Source organism: Myotis davidii, unplaced genomic scaffold, assembly GCF_000327345.1.
Source record: "Myotis davidii unplaced genomic scaffold, ASM32734v1 scaffold1884, whole genome shotgun sequence".
NCBI lineage: Eukaryota > Metazoa > Chordata > Mammalia > Chiroptera > Vespertilionidae > Myotis > Myotis davidii.
The window spans coordinates 539,882-556,723 of NW_006295198.1; the positions used below are offsets into that span (position 1 = coordinate 539,882).

Genomic DNA, 16,842 nt, shown 5'->3' on the forward strand with positions numbered 1-16,842 from the left:
TTATTTATATTCAAAAGATAGTACCACTACTATTACTTTATTATTTAACGTTATTAAGCTCATATTTTTTTCAAGTGTTCTACAATTGGCACACTTTAACACCTGAAATATATCTATATTGATTTTAAAGATGCCACAAATCCATCAGTAACATGAAAAAATCTGACAGCAAGGAATTTCATTATCAGCATAAGCAAAAGGGCACTTGGTCTAGGGTTGAGAAGAGCAAACCATGCCCTTGTGTGCTAAGGCTGCACAACACAGAGATGAATGACCCCATAGGAGCAGAGGCCATGTGCCAAAAGACTGAGAGAGAATATATGAATTATGAAGAAATGATCTTAGAAGAGCTACAAACCTTATTCCTTAGCTACCATTGCCCTATAGTTAAAAGAGCCATTCTGTAGAACATTCTAGAACAAGATTTGGGAAACTGTGGCCTGGGGGCCAAATCTGGCATGCTGCCTATTTTTGTAAATGAAGTTTTATTAGAACACTAGAGGCCTGGTGGACAAAATTTGTGCACTTGGGGGGCGGAGGGTCCATCAGCCAGGCCTGTGCCCTCTCACAGTCTGGGAGCCCTCGGGGGATGTCCGGGAGCCCTGTGGGGAGTGGGCCTAAGCTGTCAGTTGGACATCCTTAGTGCTTCTGTTGAGGTGGGAGAGGCTCCTGCCACCGCCGCCGTACTCGTCAGCCATGATCCGGGCTTCTGGCTGAGCAGTGACCACCAGGAGGCTACTCGTCAGCCATGATCTGGGCTTCTGGCTGAGCAGTGACCACCAGGAGGCAGCTCCTGTGTTGAGCATCTACCCCCTGGTGGTCAGTTCTCATCATAGCAACCGGTCATTCTGCCATTTGGTCGATTTGCATATTAGCCTTTTATTATATAGGATAATTATGTTCATTCTTGTGGCTATTTTTGTATTGAAATAGCACAGTTGAATAGCTGCAAAATAGACTTTGTGGTATGTAATGTTTATTATCTGGGCCAAAAAAATTTAGTTGACTGGGACCTAGATCATTGTCTCATTGATGTAATTAGAAACCTCCCAGAAGTTGTGTGAGAAGAATGATAGAAGGACAAACTCATATTTATAGTCATACATACACTTGGATATTGACTTAATTTGCTGATATAACATAATATCTCTCAAAGGGGAATATGAACACTGCCTATGTGGTATAAGGGGAGGATGATGAAACTCTTTTTGAGAAGGGAGTTGCTGCCTTAGGGTGTTTCCCTGAAACACAAGAGGTGTGATAAAAAAGGGTTAGCTTTTTGAACCTAAGAACTATGAACATTTACCTCCAGGGTCTCCCACAGGCAAGGTGACGTCATTAATAAGTTTGTCCTCTTATTTCTCAATGCAGTAAAAGCATTTTAATTGTTCTCTCTTCTGCTTTTTATACAAATGTGTATAAAATTCCATCTAGATTCTCTAGACACTTTTTTTTGGGGGGGGGGGCGGGGTGCTGATTTTTGGGGAAATGGGAAGGGAGGGGAAAAAGAGAATGGAACATGGATGTGAGAGTGAAACATAGATTGGCTGCCTCCTGCCAGGGATCAAGTCAGAAACCTGGGTATGTGCCCTGAATGGGAATTAAGCCAGCAACCTTTCTGTGCACAAGAGGGAGCTCAACTAACTGAGCCATACTGGCCAGGGCTATAGTCACTTTTATATGAAAGGTAGCAGAGTATGCCAAAATATGGTTCTTTGGCATAAGAATTATTTTCAGCTGATTACTTTTTTTTAAAAAGCAGACATAAGAGAATCTCTGAAAACAGGATAGAAGCTAAAGAAAAAAATACTTTTATAAGGGAAATGCCCACTTTAAGGGTGTCTCCCTCTCTGTAGCAGGAAGGATGGCTAAATCAGAAGAAATGGGATTTTTTATTTGTTTGTTAAGCCTCACCTGAGGATATTTTTCCATTGATTTTTAGAGAGAGTAGGAGGGAGGGTGGTGAGACAGAGAGAGAAACATCGATGTGAGAGAGGCCCCTGGCTGGAATCAAATCTGGGATCCTTCAGTCTGTGAGCTGACACTCTACCCACTGAGCCAAACCGGCTAGGGCAGAAGAAACATTTTTCATTGAAGAAGGCATGAAATATGCATACATATGCATAACAGACCTTAGTCTTATTTCCTGGGTAGGTGTGTGTGGGGGGGGGGCGGGGGGTGTTTAACTCCCTTAACTGGCTTCCCCATTCCCCAACATCTTTCTTTCCTCTTTAGCTATAGATGATATTTAAAGTGGTGGCTTGAACCATTTCTGGAAGTTTACTCATTTTATCTGAGTATCTTTCATGTGTATGTGAGGTATAGATATTATTAAACATCTGTTTGTTTACTCTTGTTAATCTGTCTTTTTATTTCAAGGGGGTATCAGCCAAGAACCTAGAAAGGTAAAGAAAAAGTTACTTTTCCTCTTATGTACATACACCCTACTTTACTTGAGTGAAATTCTAATGATGCTGAACAGATATTAAAATGATGTTCTCTCTCTCTCTCTTTCTTGTTTTATATTAGCATGGAGGGTTCTTTTATGAGAAGGTTTAATTTTTCTTACAGAAGGAAACTGACTGAGATGCAGATTCTTCTTTTCAGGTTTCACGTGGCAGCCAAGATTCTGCATTCCTCATAAGCATCCAGGTGATGCATGTGCTGATGCTACAAGGACCACACGTTTGAGTAACTAAATGCAAATAGAAAAATTATCTTTAGATTTTCTAAACCTAAACTTAATGTAGCTTGTCAAACCCCATTTCTATTCACAGCCACTTGCAATTTAAAATTCAGTCTCTTTTTGGGTAATGTAGTGGAGGAAATATTATTTTACCTCTACCCTTCTAAGTTTGCAGCTGGAAATACTGTAATAAAAAAATTAGTATGAGGAAAACAAACAGAAATTTATTAACAAGAAACAGATTAGTAAGTCTCAGAAGTGGCTTAAAATTCAGGCTTAAAAACCATCTTCAACTACCGACAAATGAAGGAGTCCAGTCATGGGAAGGTGACCAGGCAAAGTATGAAAATAAGCTTTCTCATGCAGGTTTAAGCCCATGCCTTCTCCATTGCTAGGAGTTTTTCTTGATGTAGCCACTCCTCTCTTCCTGGTAAGGAAAAGGAGGCATCCTTACCAATGGAGATTTCCTTTATAAGTGTGAAATCCTATATAATAAAAACCTATATACAAATCAACCGAATGGAAGAACGGCTGGTTGCTATAATGCACACTGACCACCAGGGGGCAGATGTTCAACAAAGGAGTTGCCCCCAGCCCACAGGCCCCAGGTCAGCCAAGGCAGGTGCCAGTGGGGGCCTCTCATCACCCTGCTGGTCACCCCATAGATCAACCCTGATTGCCAGCCATGTCTAGGGACTCTACCCGTGCAAGAAATTCATGCAACTGGCCTCTAGTTTCCTTCTAAAAGGGTAACTTCTACTTTGTTTTTAAAATTTCTCCTGTGTCTGCTGTTTCTCAAAATAATCAGCTCAAAACAATCCTTAAGCCAAAGAGGGATATGTGTGGTGACATATACTAGTAGCACCACCCTTCAGAAACAAATGAGTCAAATGCATAGCTCTCCTTTTCTTCTCTCTCTCTCTCTCTCTCTCTCTCTCTCTCTCTTTGCAAAGGGGTTTTCACTTCTGAGTTTAGGGGAAATTTGCATGTGTCCATGTTGCTTGCACGCCATTCTCTATATCCTGATGTCATTTGCTCAGGTTTGACTTGCTTGGGCTTCTGTTGCTGAGGCTCCTGTCCTTGCTTGGTCCACCCTATTGAAGGCCTCCTTATCCCAGGCTCAGAACCTTTGTTTCACCTGGCCTTTCTCACCTTTCTGCACCTTATCAAGCCCCAGATGTGCAACCTCCTGATGATGTAGCTAGGATCTTGTGGAGGCTTCCTGTGAAATCAACACACTAGCCTTTACACGATGCACGGCTTCTCCCAAACCAGTTCCGTATCCTGGACTGTGATGGGAATGAGAAGGGGCTGTAAGGAAATGAAAAGTGAACTGTTGCCAAGCCCAGCCTAGGCCAAACTACAAATTCCATTATGACTATCTAGGATAAAGTCATGACTTATGGTCCTTTCAGAGACATTCATGCACTCATATAGTCCTGTCTTTATTTAAAATTTTTCTACATGTTCCATCCTGGGCTTTTTTTTTCTCATTTATTTTTATTTTCAAAGAATTTCATTAAAATATTACTTATCGTGCTTACGGATTTTTTAAAATATATTGTATTGATTTTTTACAGAGAGGAAGGGAGAGGGATAGAGTTAGAAACATCGATGAGAGAGACACATCAATCAGCTGCCTCCTGCACACCCCCTACTGAGGATGTGCCCACAACCAAGGTACATGCCTTTGACCAGAATTGAACCTGGGACCCTTCAGTCACCAGGCCGATGCTTTATCCACTAAGGCAAACCGGTTAGGGCACTAACTGATTTTTTGATACCCCCTTACATTTTGCACCCAATGTGAGGGCCTTGCTCACCTCACTCTAATCCCAGCCATATAGCCTATTTTCTCCTCCCTCCCCAAAGGCAGTGAACTGTAACCCCATTTGAGCTGGAAACCAGCACTTGCATTACCATGCCTAATCATTAGCTGCATTTGTTATAGATGTCTTACTACTTCCTTTGGAGCTTGTTTGTTTGTTTGTTTTTTGTTTTTTTTTACTCAAATGCTTTTTCCTCATTCAGGAAAGAAAAAAAGATGTCCTTCTCTTGTGAACTAAATGTACTGACTTTCATGACTGTTGCTTTCTTCCATGAGATTAAAATTATTATTATTATTACTGCAACTATTATTTGCCACCTTCATGCATTCTCCATATATAAATTGCAAAAATAAAGTCATGATTTTTTGCCTAGTGAATAAAAACACAATAAATATCTCAAAATACTGCCTTCTATACTTTTACAATAATAACTAAGATAAGGTTAGGCAGGTAAAAAATTGAGCACTTTGCCAGTATTTAGCTGCTACAACGGAGATGAAGAGATAATTAGTACCCTTTTAAAAAGACAAGAAGATAAGAAAATATTTAGTTGAATATTAGCTCTTATGAAGGTAGGGATTGTATTTCATGTATTTTGGAAGACAAGGAGAGTTAACACATATTTGGCTAATAAGTATAGGATCATAGTTCACATTTTAACGATGCATTGTTTATTTCCTATCTACTACATTTGTGGCATCTAAAAAAGTTGACCAGAATAAGAAAAGTCAATCAGAAGAAAAGATGTTTCTCCAATTATTTTATGCAAAGGCTGTTGGTTATTACCAACTGTAGAAATAGCTCTTGGGGCCTCATTTACAAGATGACCAAGAAATGAAGGAAAAGATCATGCCAAAAAAAAGGCCGTGGCCATGTGCAGCCTATTTATTCCTATTCGTTGCACCAACTGCACCCAATATGTGCCCAAGGACAAGGCCATTAAGAAGTTTGTCGGAGTTATCTCACTTGTTACTCCTGGCCCTTAGCTCTTGGCTCTCTGGTTCCTTTGGTTTTGCTTCTGCCTTATGGTTTTACTTATATGTGGAATCGAAAAACAAAATAAATGAACAAAAGAAAAGAAACATAGTTATAGGGAACAAATTGATGGCCATTCCGTGGGAGAGGGTATTGTGGGGGCGAGGGGGTGTTGGGTAATGAAAAAGTTGAAAGGAATTAAGAAACCCAAATTGCCAGTTATAAAAATAATCATGAGGATATAAGTACAACATAAAGATTATCTATAATAATAAAAGCTAATATGCTAATTAGACCGGATGTCCTTCTGAACATCCTTCCAGATGACCTTCCAGATGAAGTGGGGGCGGGGGGAGCAGAGCCGCCACAGCAGCAAGGGAGGGATCCAGGCAGCTGCTGCGGCTGTGAAGGCCTACTCTTGCACGAATTTCATGCATCTAGTAGTCAATAATATTGTAATGAGTATTAGACTTATCAGGGCGATCACTTCACTTCATAAGATATGTTGTACACCTGAAACTATAATATTGTAATGCAACTGTGATTGAAATAAATAAATCTGAAGATCACTTGGAGAATAAAACATATTGAGAAATTTGACAAACCAATACAAATTAAAAAATAAACTGTATTTAGAAGAAGAAAAAAAAAATTTGTCATTTGAAACATAGTAGAGGCCTCAGCCATTAGGGGCATTTCTGAAGAGAGTATCTTCGATGCATATGTGCTTCCCAAGCTGTATGTGAAACCACATGACTGTGTGAGCCGTGCCACTCACAGCAAGGCGGTCAGGAATCGTTCTTGTGAGGCCTGAAGGTCCGGACACCCTCACCCAGATTTAGACCTGTGGGTGCTGCCCCACATCCTCCACCAAAGCCCATGTAAGGAGTTGAGCTTCAAGGCCTGAAGAAGAGTTCTATGGAGGAAAAAATAAATGGAAATTGTACTTAAAAAAATTGTATCCCTCACTAGTTTGGCTCAGTGGATAGAGTCAGCCCGTGGAGCGAAGGGTCCAGGGTTCAATTCCTGGTCAAGGGCACTACCTTGTTTGCAGATTCCATCCCCTATCCTGGTCAGGGCACGTGTGGGAGGCAACCAATTGATGTGCTTCTCTCACATTTATGTTTCTCTCTCTGTGTGTCTCTCCCCTTTCCTTCCGTTCTCTAAAAAATCCATGGAAAAATATCCTTTGGTGAGGATTAACGACAAACTGTAGAAATAAAACCTTTTTAATGTCAGGAATTTAAATTCAGGCCTCATTTTGAAATAAAAACCTGGAAGTAGAATGAAAGGGAGTGGGAAGCAAGATATAGAAAATAAACCTTCCAAATTGATTTAAGAAAAGATGATGAACGGGACAGAAAGCATAGAAGTCCTGCTGTAGGTGGAATAGCTTGATGACAATTCCAGAGGAAGGAAGAGCCATATCCAGTCTGTAATGGATGTGTGGGAGGGGAAGCCGTCCCCTGGGAGCTGTAAAGTTAAGGGGATAATTGTGCATGAGGCAGAGTGACAACTGACCTCTCTTGCTCATTGAAAGGAATCAGCATGAAGGAGGTTTGGAGAATGTCCTAAATCTCACACTATGTTCTTCAAATAGCTGGTAGCTTATTTTATGAGAGCCCCGAGACCTACTTTCACTGATCATTTATCCAGACAGTTGAGTTTCTTTAATGAAATAACATGACTCCTTTGGGAAAGAAATTTGAGGACAGGAAGCAATCAGGCTTCCTAGCAACGCCCACTATGAGAGGTGTTCCCTGTGAGCTGGCTGGCACTCCAGGCAGAAATGAAGCAATTATACTTACATCATCATGCACTGCTGAGAGGAGGGGAATAGTTTTTAAATATTTCTTTTTAAGCCTATCTCACCCACCTGTCCCCTTTATCTAAATGAACATAATGTAAGTTTAAGAAATGGATATAATGTAGTTTGGGAAACTAAAATAAGAATGATGACGATGACAATATAACAATATTATCTTATTCATAAGTTTTAATACTACATTATGGACTTTCTTGAGGAAAACGAGTATTTTACAATGTATTTAATGTGACTAAGACCAGATGTAATTAGTCTTCTTTTCCTATTTGGTAAGAATTTTTACAATTTTCAGTTATATGTTATTTTAGGGCCAAATTATTAAATGACTCAGAATGCCCCCTAATTTCTCTGCGGTCTTCCTTATTTCCTTAGCATGACAAATGAATCTAGGATCAGACAGTAGATGGTGCTATTATTTCAAAGACTATGCAGTTGCAAAAACTTCCAGAATTTTTTAAAACTACAGAAACAAATGAGAGAAAAGTGTGAAACCTTAACATCGTTTTCTGGTTTGCAAAGGTTATGGAGTGGGAAGCTACTTTCATGCAGTGGCCTCTTCTGTCCCTTTTGGGGGTAAAACAACAATCAAAGCAGGGGTCCTCAAACTACAGCCCGCGGGCCACATGCAAATACAAATATTGTGTTTGTTCCCGTTTTGTTTGTTTGTTTTTTTACTTCAAAATAAACAGTGTGCAGTGTGCAGTGTGCATAGGAATTTGTTCATAGTTCTGTTTTAAACTATAGTCCGGCCCTCCAATGGTCTGAGGGAGAGTGAACTGGCCCCCTGTTCAATAAGTCTGAGGACCCCTGAATCAAAGCCTTCCTTAGCAATTAATAAGTTCTGTCTCCCTGGAAATAACGATGCCCACATTTAATTTTCTCCTTTGAAACAGGAACAGAGGCAGATGCTGTTGCTCATGGGGACTGCTAGTGCAGACGGAAAGCAATTCATAAGAGCTCAGCAATGCAGAAGATATTAAAATGTAAAACACAGGAATGTGAAGTTTCCTTAAAAATACTGAAAAAAGAGATTTTTTTTAATATAAAGCAATTTATATGTAAAACATCTGTAATCACAAAAGCACCTTAAATACAATATTCAAATGCAAGCAATAAACTCCCCCCCCCATCCCCCCAGTACCTGACAATGATAAATCAACATATTAAAAGCTTGCCTCTACTGGTGGCAGATGGTCTTTGAAAGACAATTGGTAACAGATGATACCATAGAGGGGTTCAAACAGTGGTGACACAGGTGAGGGGCCTAGTGGAGCCAAAGCTACTCTGTTGGATCACAAAACCTGCAGCTAAAGCACAATTGCTGTTGAGGTTCCTAAAGAGCAACACTACAAGTTGTCTCTTTAAAACCTCATCACTCAGAGATAATGGCTGTTGATGGGAATCCTTTACCTGTCTCATGGCAAAGGTTTAGGTTAGTCTCATTTTTCATACCTAGACAAAACATATGGTGATGGGCTGACTTAAGGATGATCAACACTCGCTATATAAATTTGTAACTCAGAACACCTAAATGTAAAGAAAAAAAATTAAACCAAATGACTGGTGATATTGTGAAAGCAGTAGCAAACACTGACATTTGAAAGATCTGAATAATTGATTGCATCATTTTAAGTCTCTGTGATTTTTTTATTTGAGGGCCAGCCATATTTTCAAGCATGCATTTCTAAGAACTTTCAGCCTTTTAAATGGTATCCCTTTTAACCCTAAACCTCCTAATAGTTTCATTTTAAGTTGGAAATGTTTTTACATTGTTGATTAACAATTCTGCTTCTGGTTTTGTTTTCCATCAGCATTGCTAACATCTCAAGTCCTTTATATGCCCCCTAATCCTGACTGTTACATAACTGCATGACTAATGTCAAAAAAATAATTAGTATCTAATATTTAGTAGGCTCTTTGAAAATAGTTGCTAGAACTGGTTTTATTTTCTATTGAACACATGTTTTTTCCCCTGTTATTACCTATATATGGCGGTTTTAAACATGGTCTCAGATTCTTGGACGTTCCCACTGAAACTGAAGGTCCTCTGACTATGACTAAATGTAGCTCTAAGTCCTAATCTAGAAAGCATATTTCCCTCTGTATCTTCACCTCAGAGACCTAACCTTTCCCCCAGTAATCAGCAACCCCTGGGAGGCAGCAGAGGACAATTGCCTGGATCTGACTGATGATTAGGGGGTCCAAACCTCTGGCAGGATAAAGACAGCATCTTGACTTAAGTTATGTCTCAGCTTCTGAGCCTAATATGGAATGACCTCCTGGCTACTTTCCCATGAAACCAGACAGAGGAACACTGGAACTCACCTCAGAACTATCCTCAGGATCTGAAAGATAATTTATTACCCTTACCTCACCTCTGACCAATCAGCTCCCAGCACAACCTCCAACTGTAATTCCTGGTGTCTAGTGACTTTGCCCTGTATAATTGGTAACCTGCACACCATCGGGAGTGGGGTCTTTAGAGCATGAGCTCCTTGTTCTCCAGATTGGCCAATTCAATATTAAATTATTTTTATTCCTAAACTGCAAACTTCTGCTCATGCATTTCGTTGGGCCAGTGCACGCAGGCAGCCAGATGCAAACTCTGGGGTCCCGGTAACATTGTCATGGACAAGTGATGTCTATGCCCTTTTCTCTTGAATCTGGTAATTGCCTTGATACAATGCAGAAGAAATGATGTTGCATGGCTTTGACTTCAAGACAAAAATCATAAGAAGCCTTGAAGCTTTGCCTTGGTCTCTCGGAATCCTGCTCACTCCCTTCCCGCAGGATTCATGTACACAGGATCTCACATCCTGAGAAGTCCCAGTTTCATGAAGAGGTCAGGCCTTGATTAGGTTCTCTGGGTCACAGTCCCAGCTAAGGCTAGCCTTTCAGTCATCCTAGCCTAGATACCAAAATGAATAAAAAACTTCCAAGAATTCCTGTCCCCAGATGTTGAATCACCTTGTTAAACAGAAAAATGTTCACAGCTAAAAGCCTTTTTTTTAAAGAAAGGGTTTATTGAGTTGATGGTAGCCTGAGAAGGACCAGGTCCCAGGGCATGAAGGCTAAACCATCAGCAGCAGGACTGATACCATTGTAACCAGCTAGTTATTAATAACAGGAAAGGAGCAAAGGGAATGCCTGACACTATAGGCATGTCACTTGGGCAGCTTCACCAGAAGCTGAAATTTCACACTCCCCAGGGAACCACTGGCCCATTCCTCGCAGATTGCTGGGGGAAGGGCCTGGACAAAGGGGAGATAGAAGCATGCATAGTGAGCTTTGAGCGGGGTGACATAGGGAAGGGACTTGCCTGTCAGTCAAACCTGGAAACAGAGATCATTGGCCAGAGGGGATGGGGCCACTACAAACCTGTGAAAATTTGGGGATACATAATCCCAAAATAAAGGAGTTATCTCACTTGTTACTCCTGGCCCTTAGCTCTTGGCTCTCTGGTTCCTTTGGTTTTGCTTCTGCCCTGTTCTTTCTATAGCCACGTAGCTACGGAAACCCCACATGCAATGGACTGAGGGACTGCAGCGGGGGACACAGAGTAAGCTAGCGGATGCTGGATTGGACTGCTCCAACAGGGAACAGAAACTCTGGACACTGGCTTTGATCTTAGCCCTGCGGATGGCAAATGGGATGGATTTCTTCCTCGGCAGGACAACAGGAAGTGAGGCCTTGGGAACTCAGGGGGTTAATTCCACAGAAATAAAGCTTTCTACCATATTTCATCCTCAAGTCTCAGAAAAATCATTTTTGGGGGGTATTGCAAGAAGTCCACTCCACCCAGCACCCGGTGGGGACGAGGACCTCTCCCCACCAACACAGTGCTAAGTGGAAAAGGCAACATGTTCACCATCCTGGAGTTGACAGGCACTTCTATGCATTGAAAGTCTGGAAAAGAAAAGTAAAGATAGAAATTATTTTGAAAAAATTTACATTGGCTACAGATAAACAGGGCCGGAGGGAAAAACTTAAGTGGGACAAATTTTTGACAGATGCAGTCTGTTAGGAAGAAATATTTACTACTTTTGATTGGGGTGGCCGACAGTCTTGAAACTTCAAGCATAAGCAGAATGTGGCGGCTTCTAGTGGTTTCTACAGAAGTTGATTCAAAACTCTAACATACACTCGGGAATGTGAGCTGTCTTTTGTTAGTTGGCCCACAGCTATTAACTGGTTAACTAATGTTTCTTTCTCTCACTCTCAGGCCCACTGTAGTTTAATTGTGGAGCTCTGAGAACTTTATCGTATCAACCCAAGACATGCAAAACCTTCCAGCTGAGGCCTCACTGTGCCCTTTTGGAATACACAGCCACAGAACCGCTAAGTACAGAGGGCTGGTTTCTTACTCAGAAACTGGCAACTGGAACACCAGAATCGGATTATAAATTGCAATCACATTGTCAGTCATAAACTGTCAAAATATTCAGGTGAGGATGTTTAGTCTTAGACACTTCTAGTGTTCCCAGTCTCCTAATTGGTGTCCTGCCTTGACCCTCTCCACACACACCCCTGCCCCAGTTACACAACTGACATATCTCTGCAACGTGTCCCACAATCTTTAGATGGATAGTCACTGACCTCATGCTCTTTCACTTCCATATACACATTTATTTCCAACTAATCTTACAAACTGTTTACTACATCCTGTGAATTTCAAGAGAAAAGAACTAGAATCTCCAGGGTCATTTTAATGCCACATGTCTACTCTGCGGAGTCCACCTCAAACCCAAGCACTCCCTGGAGAAGCACTGCTTTAGTTTTCCGTGTTGCTGATGGGTTTATGGCTCACCTCAAGCTACAAGGAAGGGCATAGGTTTAATTAAAAACCTCTAAACGTTAATGTTATAGTCATTGTTCCTCAATATCATTGCTTTGCCTACCCTTACTTTCTAGGTTACTGTCGTCTGGTGCTTCCTCTTAGTTTATGAGTCAAATTCTTTTTTGTAAAGTAGCACTTACATTCCTTCTCCCCAGCTTGTCTTTCTAGGATGAGGAGATGATTTTTCTCAGATACCATACATTGACTACTCACCTATTTCCAGGCATTTTGCTCGGTTCTTTAAATTCAATATCATGTATCAGTTCACTTCCTCAAATTCATTCTATGCCAACCATTTGGCAATTGCCACATCTTACCTTTTTGTATTGTTTATCTTTTTACCATTATTGTTTCTTTAAATGCTCAATATGAAGGACAAGGATTTTATTTCTCTTATTTTCCTTGGTGTTTCTAGAATATTTATATAGGGAAGTGAACATAATAGGTGACCAATAACAATATATCAAAAACAATCAGCCAAAGACTATTAGAATTTATAGATAGCTTCAAACATTGGCTCTTTTCACTATATCAATCAGGTGGTTAAATGATGCAATGCAATTTAATTTTGTTAGTGATTTCATAATTCCAGCGAGGCCACTTCAAACACAATCTATTCTCAGGTGGCTGTTTTCACAGGACAAATTAGATACACCTTTTTAGGAAGAGAAATAAGAGCATTTCATATTTCTTGACATTTACTGAAGTTAATGGATTTCTACAGCACTTTGTTATTTCAATTGAATTAACCCTTATTCTTTATCAAGTACTAATGATATATGCTTTAAATATAAAATCATCTCTTCCAGCCTAGCTGGTTTGTCTCAGTGGATAGAGCACCAGACTGTGAACTGACTGAAGGGTCCCAGGTTCCATTCAGGTCAAGGGCACATGCCTCTTTGCAGGCTCAATCCCCGGCCCTGGGGCCGTGCGGGAGGCAACCAATCCCTGTGTCTCTCTCACATCAATGTTTCTGTGTGTCTTTCCCTCCTTCTTCCACTCTCTCTAAAAATCAATGGAGCCTGGCTTCTGGGACAGCAAGTGTTAGGGGTGAGAAAGAAGAGTTGAGAAACTGCTCTGACTCCCGGCTCAGGAGGCCGGGTCTCCTGTATCTCGCCAGCGGGCACCCATTTCTAAGAGAAGACTGAACCCAAGAGAGGGCCCTGGTCAGCCAGTGTGCTCAGCATCAGCTCCAGGCCAGCCTGTGACCAGGGCGGCCCATTTGAAATCCTTCTGTTCCTCTGCTTTCGAAGTGCCTACCGTGCATCCAAGTGCGAGCTCCTCGCCAGGCTGCACATCAGGCCCTGCTGCTGGATGTCTCCAGACCTCCGAGGCCTGCATGTGCCATCTACACTACAAATGGATCTCCGTGGAAGACAGCCACCAGCTGACATGAATTCCACTTTCCAGAAGCAATAGGCTTCATTGACTGTGTCAGGGAAAAGGGAGGCTAGGATCTCCCGGTCACCCACCATCTACAAGGCTTACCTCCTGAAGACCAGGCAGTTGCGCCTGAAGGACATCTTCCATTACATCAAGCAGAGGAGGAGTGAGTGTGGTCTCGCCCTTCTCTGGCTTCCTGGGCCAGCTCCTGTGTATGAATCTGAGATCCTACCTTCCAGCCCACTCCCCAGGTTCCCTCCTGCCAAGAGGAGGCAGCCAGCTCTTCCTTCAGAGCCCATTTGCAGACACTGAGCCATGATGTGCAGGGTTCCTACTGCACATTCCCTGCCTGGGTGCTGGCGCCAGTGCCCACCCATTCCACGGGCTCAGAGCTCAGCAGGGGCCCCGTGGCCACAGCCACGTCCTGCTAAAACTGGATGGGAAACCCGCCCAGCCCCAAGAACAACTGTTATTTTCTTTTTTAAACTTGTGGACATTTCAGACCTGGGCAATACTGAAGACCCTCTCTGTCCCGCTGCCCCCGTGGGATAGTGAGGGGTCCCCAGGCTGGCAAACAAACTTCAGACTGACCTCAGGGTAGGTTCTCAGACCGAAGGAAGGTGAAGCCATTATGAGAGCACAGCCTGTGCTGATGACTACACTTCCAGACCCCCTGCCCTCTCAGGACTGCTCAGTCCTGGCACCTCTAAGTTCATCTTTCATTTCAAGCGTAAGGCAGTAAACACCTGCAGCAACAGGGGAGAAAGCAGTTGCCAGACCTGGAGAAAAGGCAAGTAAGAAGCCATTCATTCTGAAGGAAGCACAATTTCCATCTTACTTTAACTTTGGCAGTTTCCGCGTCTGTCTCTGTCACTTCGGGGACTAAGCTGATCCTCTAGTTAGGAAAGTAACCTACAGGGTTCGTAGGGACCCAATGTATATGCTGATTTGAACCCTCATATCTTTTTGAGATTCCCTCCTGGGTCCCACAGAGGCAGTTTGTTGAAGTAGCCAGATGTTGACACTCTGGGTTGCCTTTCCATTGTGGCCTATGACTTGACTTTGGCACGACTCTTACTCATACTTGAACCTTTATTGTTACACCTTCATTCAAAACAATTCTTGTATCATTTTGAAGAGAGTTCCTTAGACCATAGACCAAAAAACCCGTTTGAGGTGGTAGCCAGGAGAAAAGGGTACCTACTATCTGGGTCAGTGTCACTGACATGGTTTTCATGTGTTTTTTTCCCCTTACCCCTAGAGATTGTCTTCAAGATGCTGACTTCTAGGGTTTGTACATTTTGCAGTGTGGTACTACTTTACTTTATATTTTGTCTGTAGGTTGTATTTCTCTGGGGGGAAAAGGCAATAATTTTCCAAAATCATACAAATGTGAAGAAAAGCAGTATGTTATTGGTTGTTGTTGCTGTTTTTATAGTGTAAAATAAAAATAGTGAAAAGAAAAAAATCAATGGAAAAATATCCTCGAATAAGGATTAACAACAAAATCATCTCTTCCATATTAGGTTTAAAAAATGTCTAATAAACATTCACATTTGTGATGGGCTTCAGAAATCTACAAAGGAATTGAATAAGAAGTCATAAACCCCCTATAGTTAGCAAGATTTTCATCTAATTTTCCTGTTCAAGGTGCATTAAAACTTGCTAAAGCTCGTTAATTTCAGAAAAATAGCACATATCTTTCAAACAATAGTGTAGTAGTTTAATATGTGAATTTCGCTCTCTCTTTCCACTTTCTCATCTACTTATTTTTATATTATCTAATGCCACAAATATATATGCAAAAATATGTTTTCCCACATGTCTATATTTTACTGGTTCAATGAAATTTTTTCTTATGACATTAGAGCAGCCTGATAAGTTTCATGAAGACAAAAGACAAAGATCTTTTTGCCTCTAGATGTGTGTAGACAACCTTTTTTAAAACATTATTTTTGAAAAAAATCTATCTTTGTTGCAGCTATAAAAAATCAAATGCTGCACTTAGTAATTCAGACTATTGCAATATAGAACACACTTATTAATGAGGAACATATCAACAACAAAAACAGAGACCTAGAGTTATAGAAAAGCAAATAAAAAGTGAGCCATTTGCCCAGCTGGGTTGCTCAGTGGTTGGATGCCAACCTATGAAACAAGATTCTAGGTTTGATTCTCATCAGGGCACATGACCAGGTTGCAGGTTTGATCCCCAATGGGGGTGGGGGCAGCCAATCAGTGATTCTTTCTCATAGTTGATGTTTCTATTCCTCTCTCCCTCTCCCTTCCTCTCTGAAATTAATAAATAATATATTATTAAATAATATATTTTTAAAAAGTGAGCCATCTATAAATGTCATGGGAGTCATGGAAATGGATGTAGATGAGTTATTGAGGTATAAAAGTGGGTCTTATCTGGGAATAAAAAGACTTGGGTTATCCTTTGCTGTTAGCCATTAATTGGCACACAAAAAATGGGAGCATAGAGCTCAAATAAAATTTAACATTGTCTGAGGGAATTGGGACAGGAGATTGTTAGAAGTAAGTGCATACAACAAGGAAGGAATTCTGATGACTCTATGGTAGAAAACAGAACATATGACTCTGGGTATAAAAACATAATGACTGGAGGAAGAAATAATTTCAATTGTATAAATTAGACTATGGAGAATGCATTTCTAATTCTTTTAGCTTCATTTTTTCTATTCTCAATCCTTGACTTCTGATTGAGAATATGGGGTTATGACTTCCTTAAAACATGAAAGGCCTGTGAAATGGCAAACAGAGCTATTGAAGAGATTGCAAGTAGAACCAGCATAGGAGGAATCTGAAAATGCTCTTTGAAAGTGACCATGCTGGAAATTGTTATTATACTTCCCATAAATGAGACTAGAACTACAAAGACAAATGGAAACACGATTCTGGCCTTAAAGTACTAATAAAGTTTTTAATGTAATTTCCTGAAAACATAGTCCATACAGCGATTATTCCCTAAGCCCTCTTTCAACTTAAACTGTGCTTAGACAACACACAGAGTGCCTTTTAATGTCAGCTAACGCTGCATTACTTATAGCTACATGCAAGCCCTCCTACAAAGAAACAGAACCTGCTTCATAAAAGTAGTGGGTTTCAGTCCTTGTAGAAAGTAAATGAGGAATGGAACTCAACTGTGACTGGGAGTCTGTGTAAAATGGGCACGAGATGATTTATATGAGAAGGCAAGCTATGGATAGATGTGACAGAGTAGATGCTTGAGTGTGACTTTGCATAACTATATAAAACACTGGGGGAATGTCTAAGATCTACT

At 41.0% G+C, this 16,842-nt stretch overlaps 1 pseudogene; it reads left to right on the plus strand.

Annotated features, from left to right (window-relative positions):
- The first annotated feature begins 10,837 nt into the window (after nt 1-10,837).
- LOC102763532 lies at nt 10,838-13,966 on the plus strand (annotated as a pseudogene).
- Nucleotides 13,967-16,842: the final 2,876 nt, after the last annotated feature.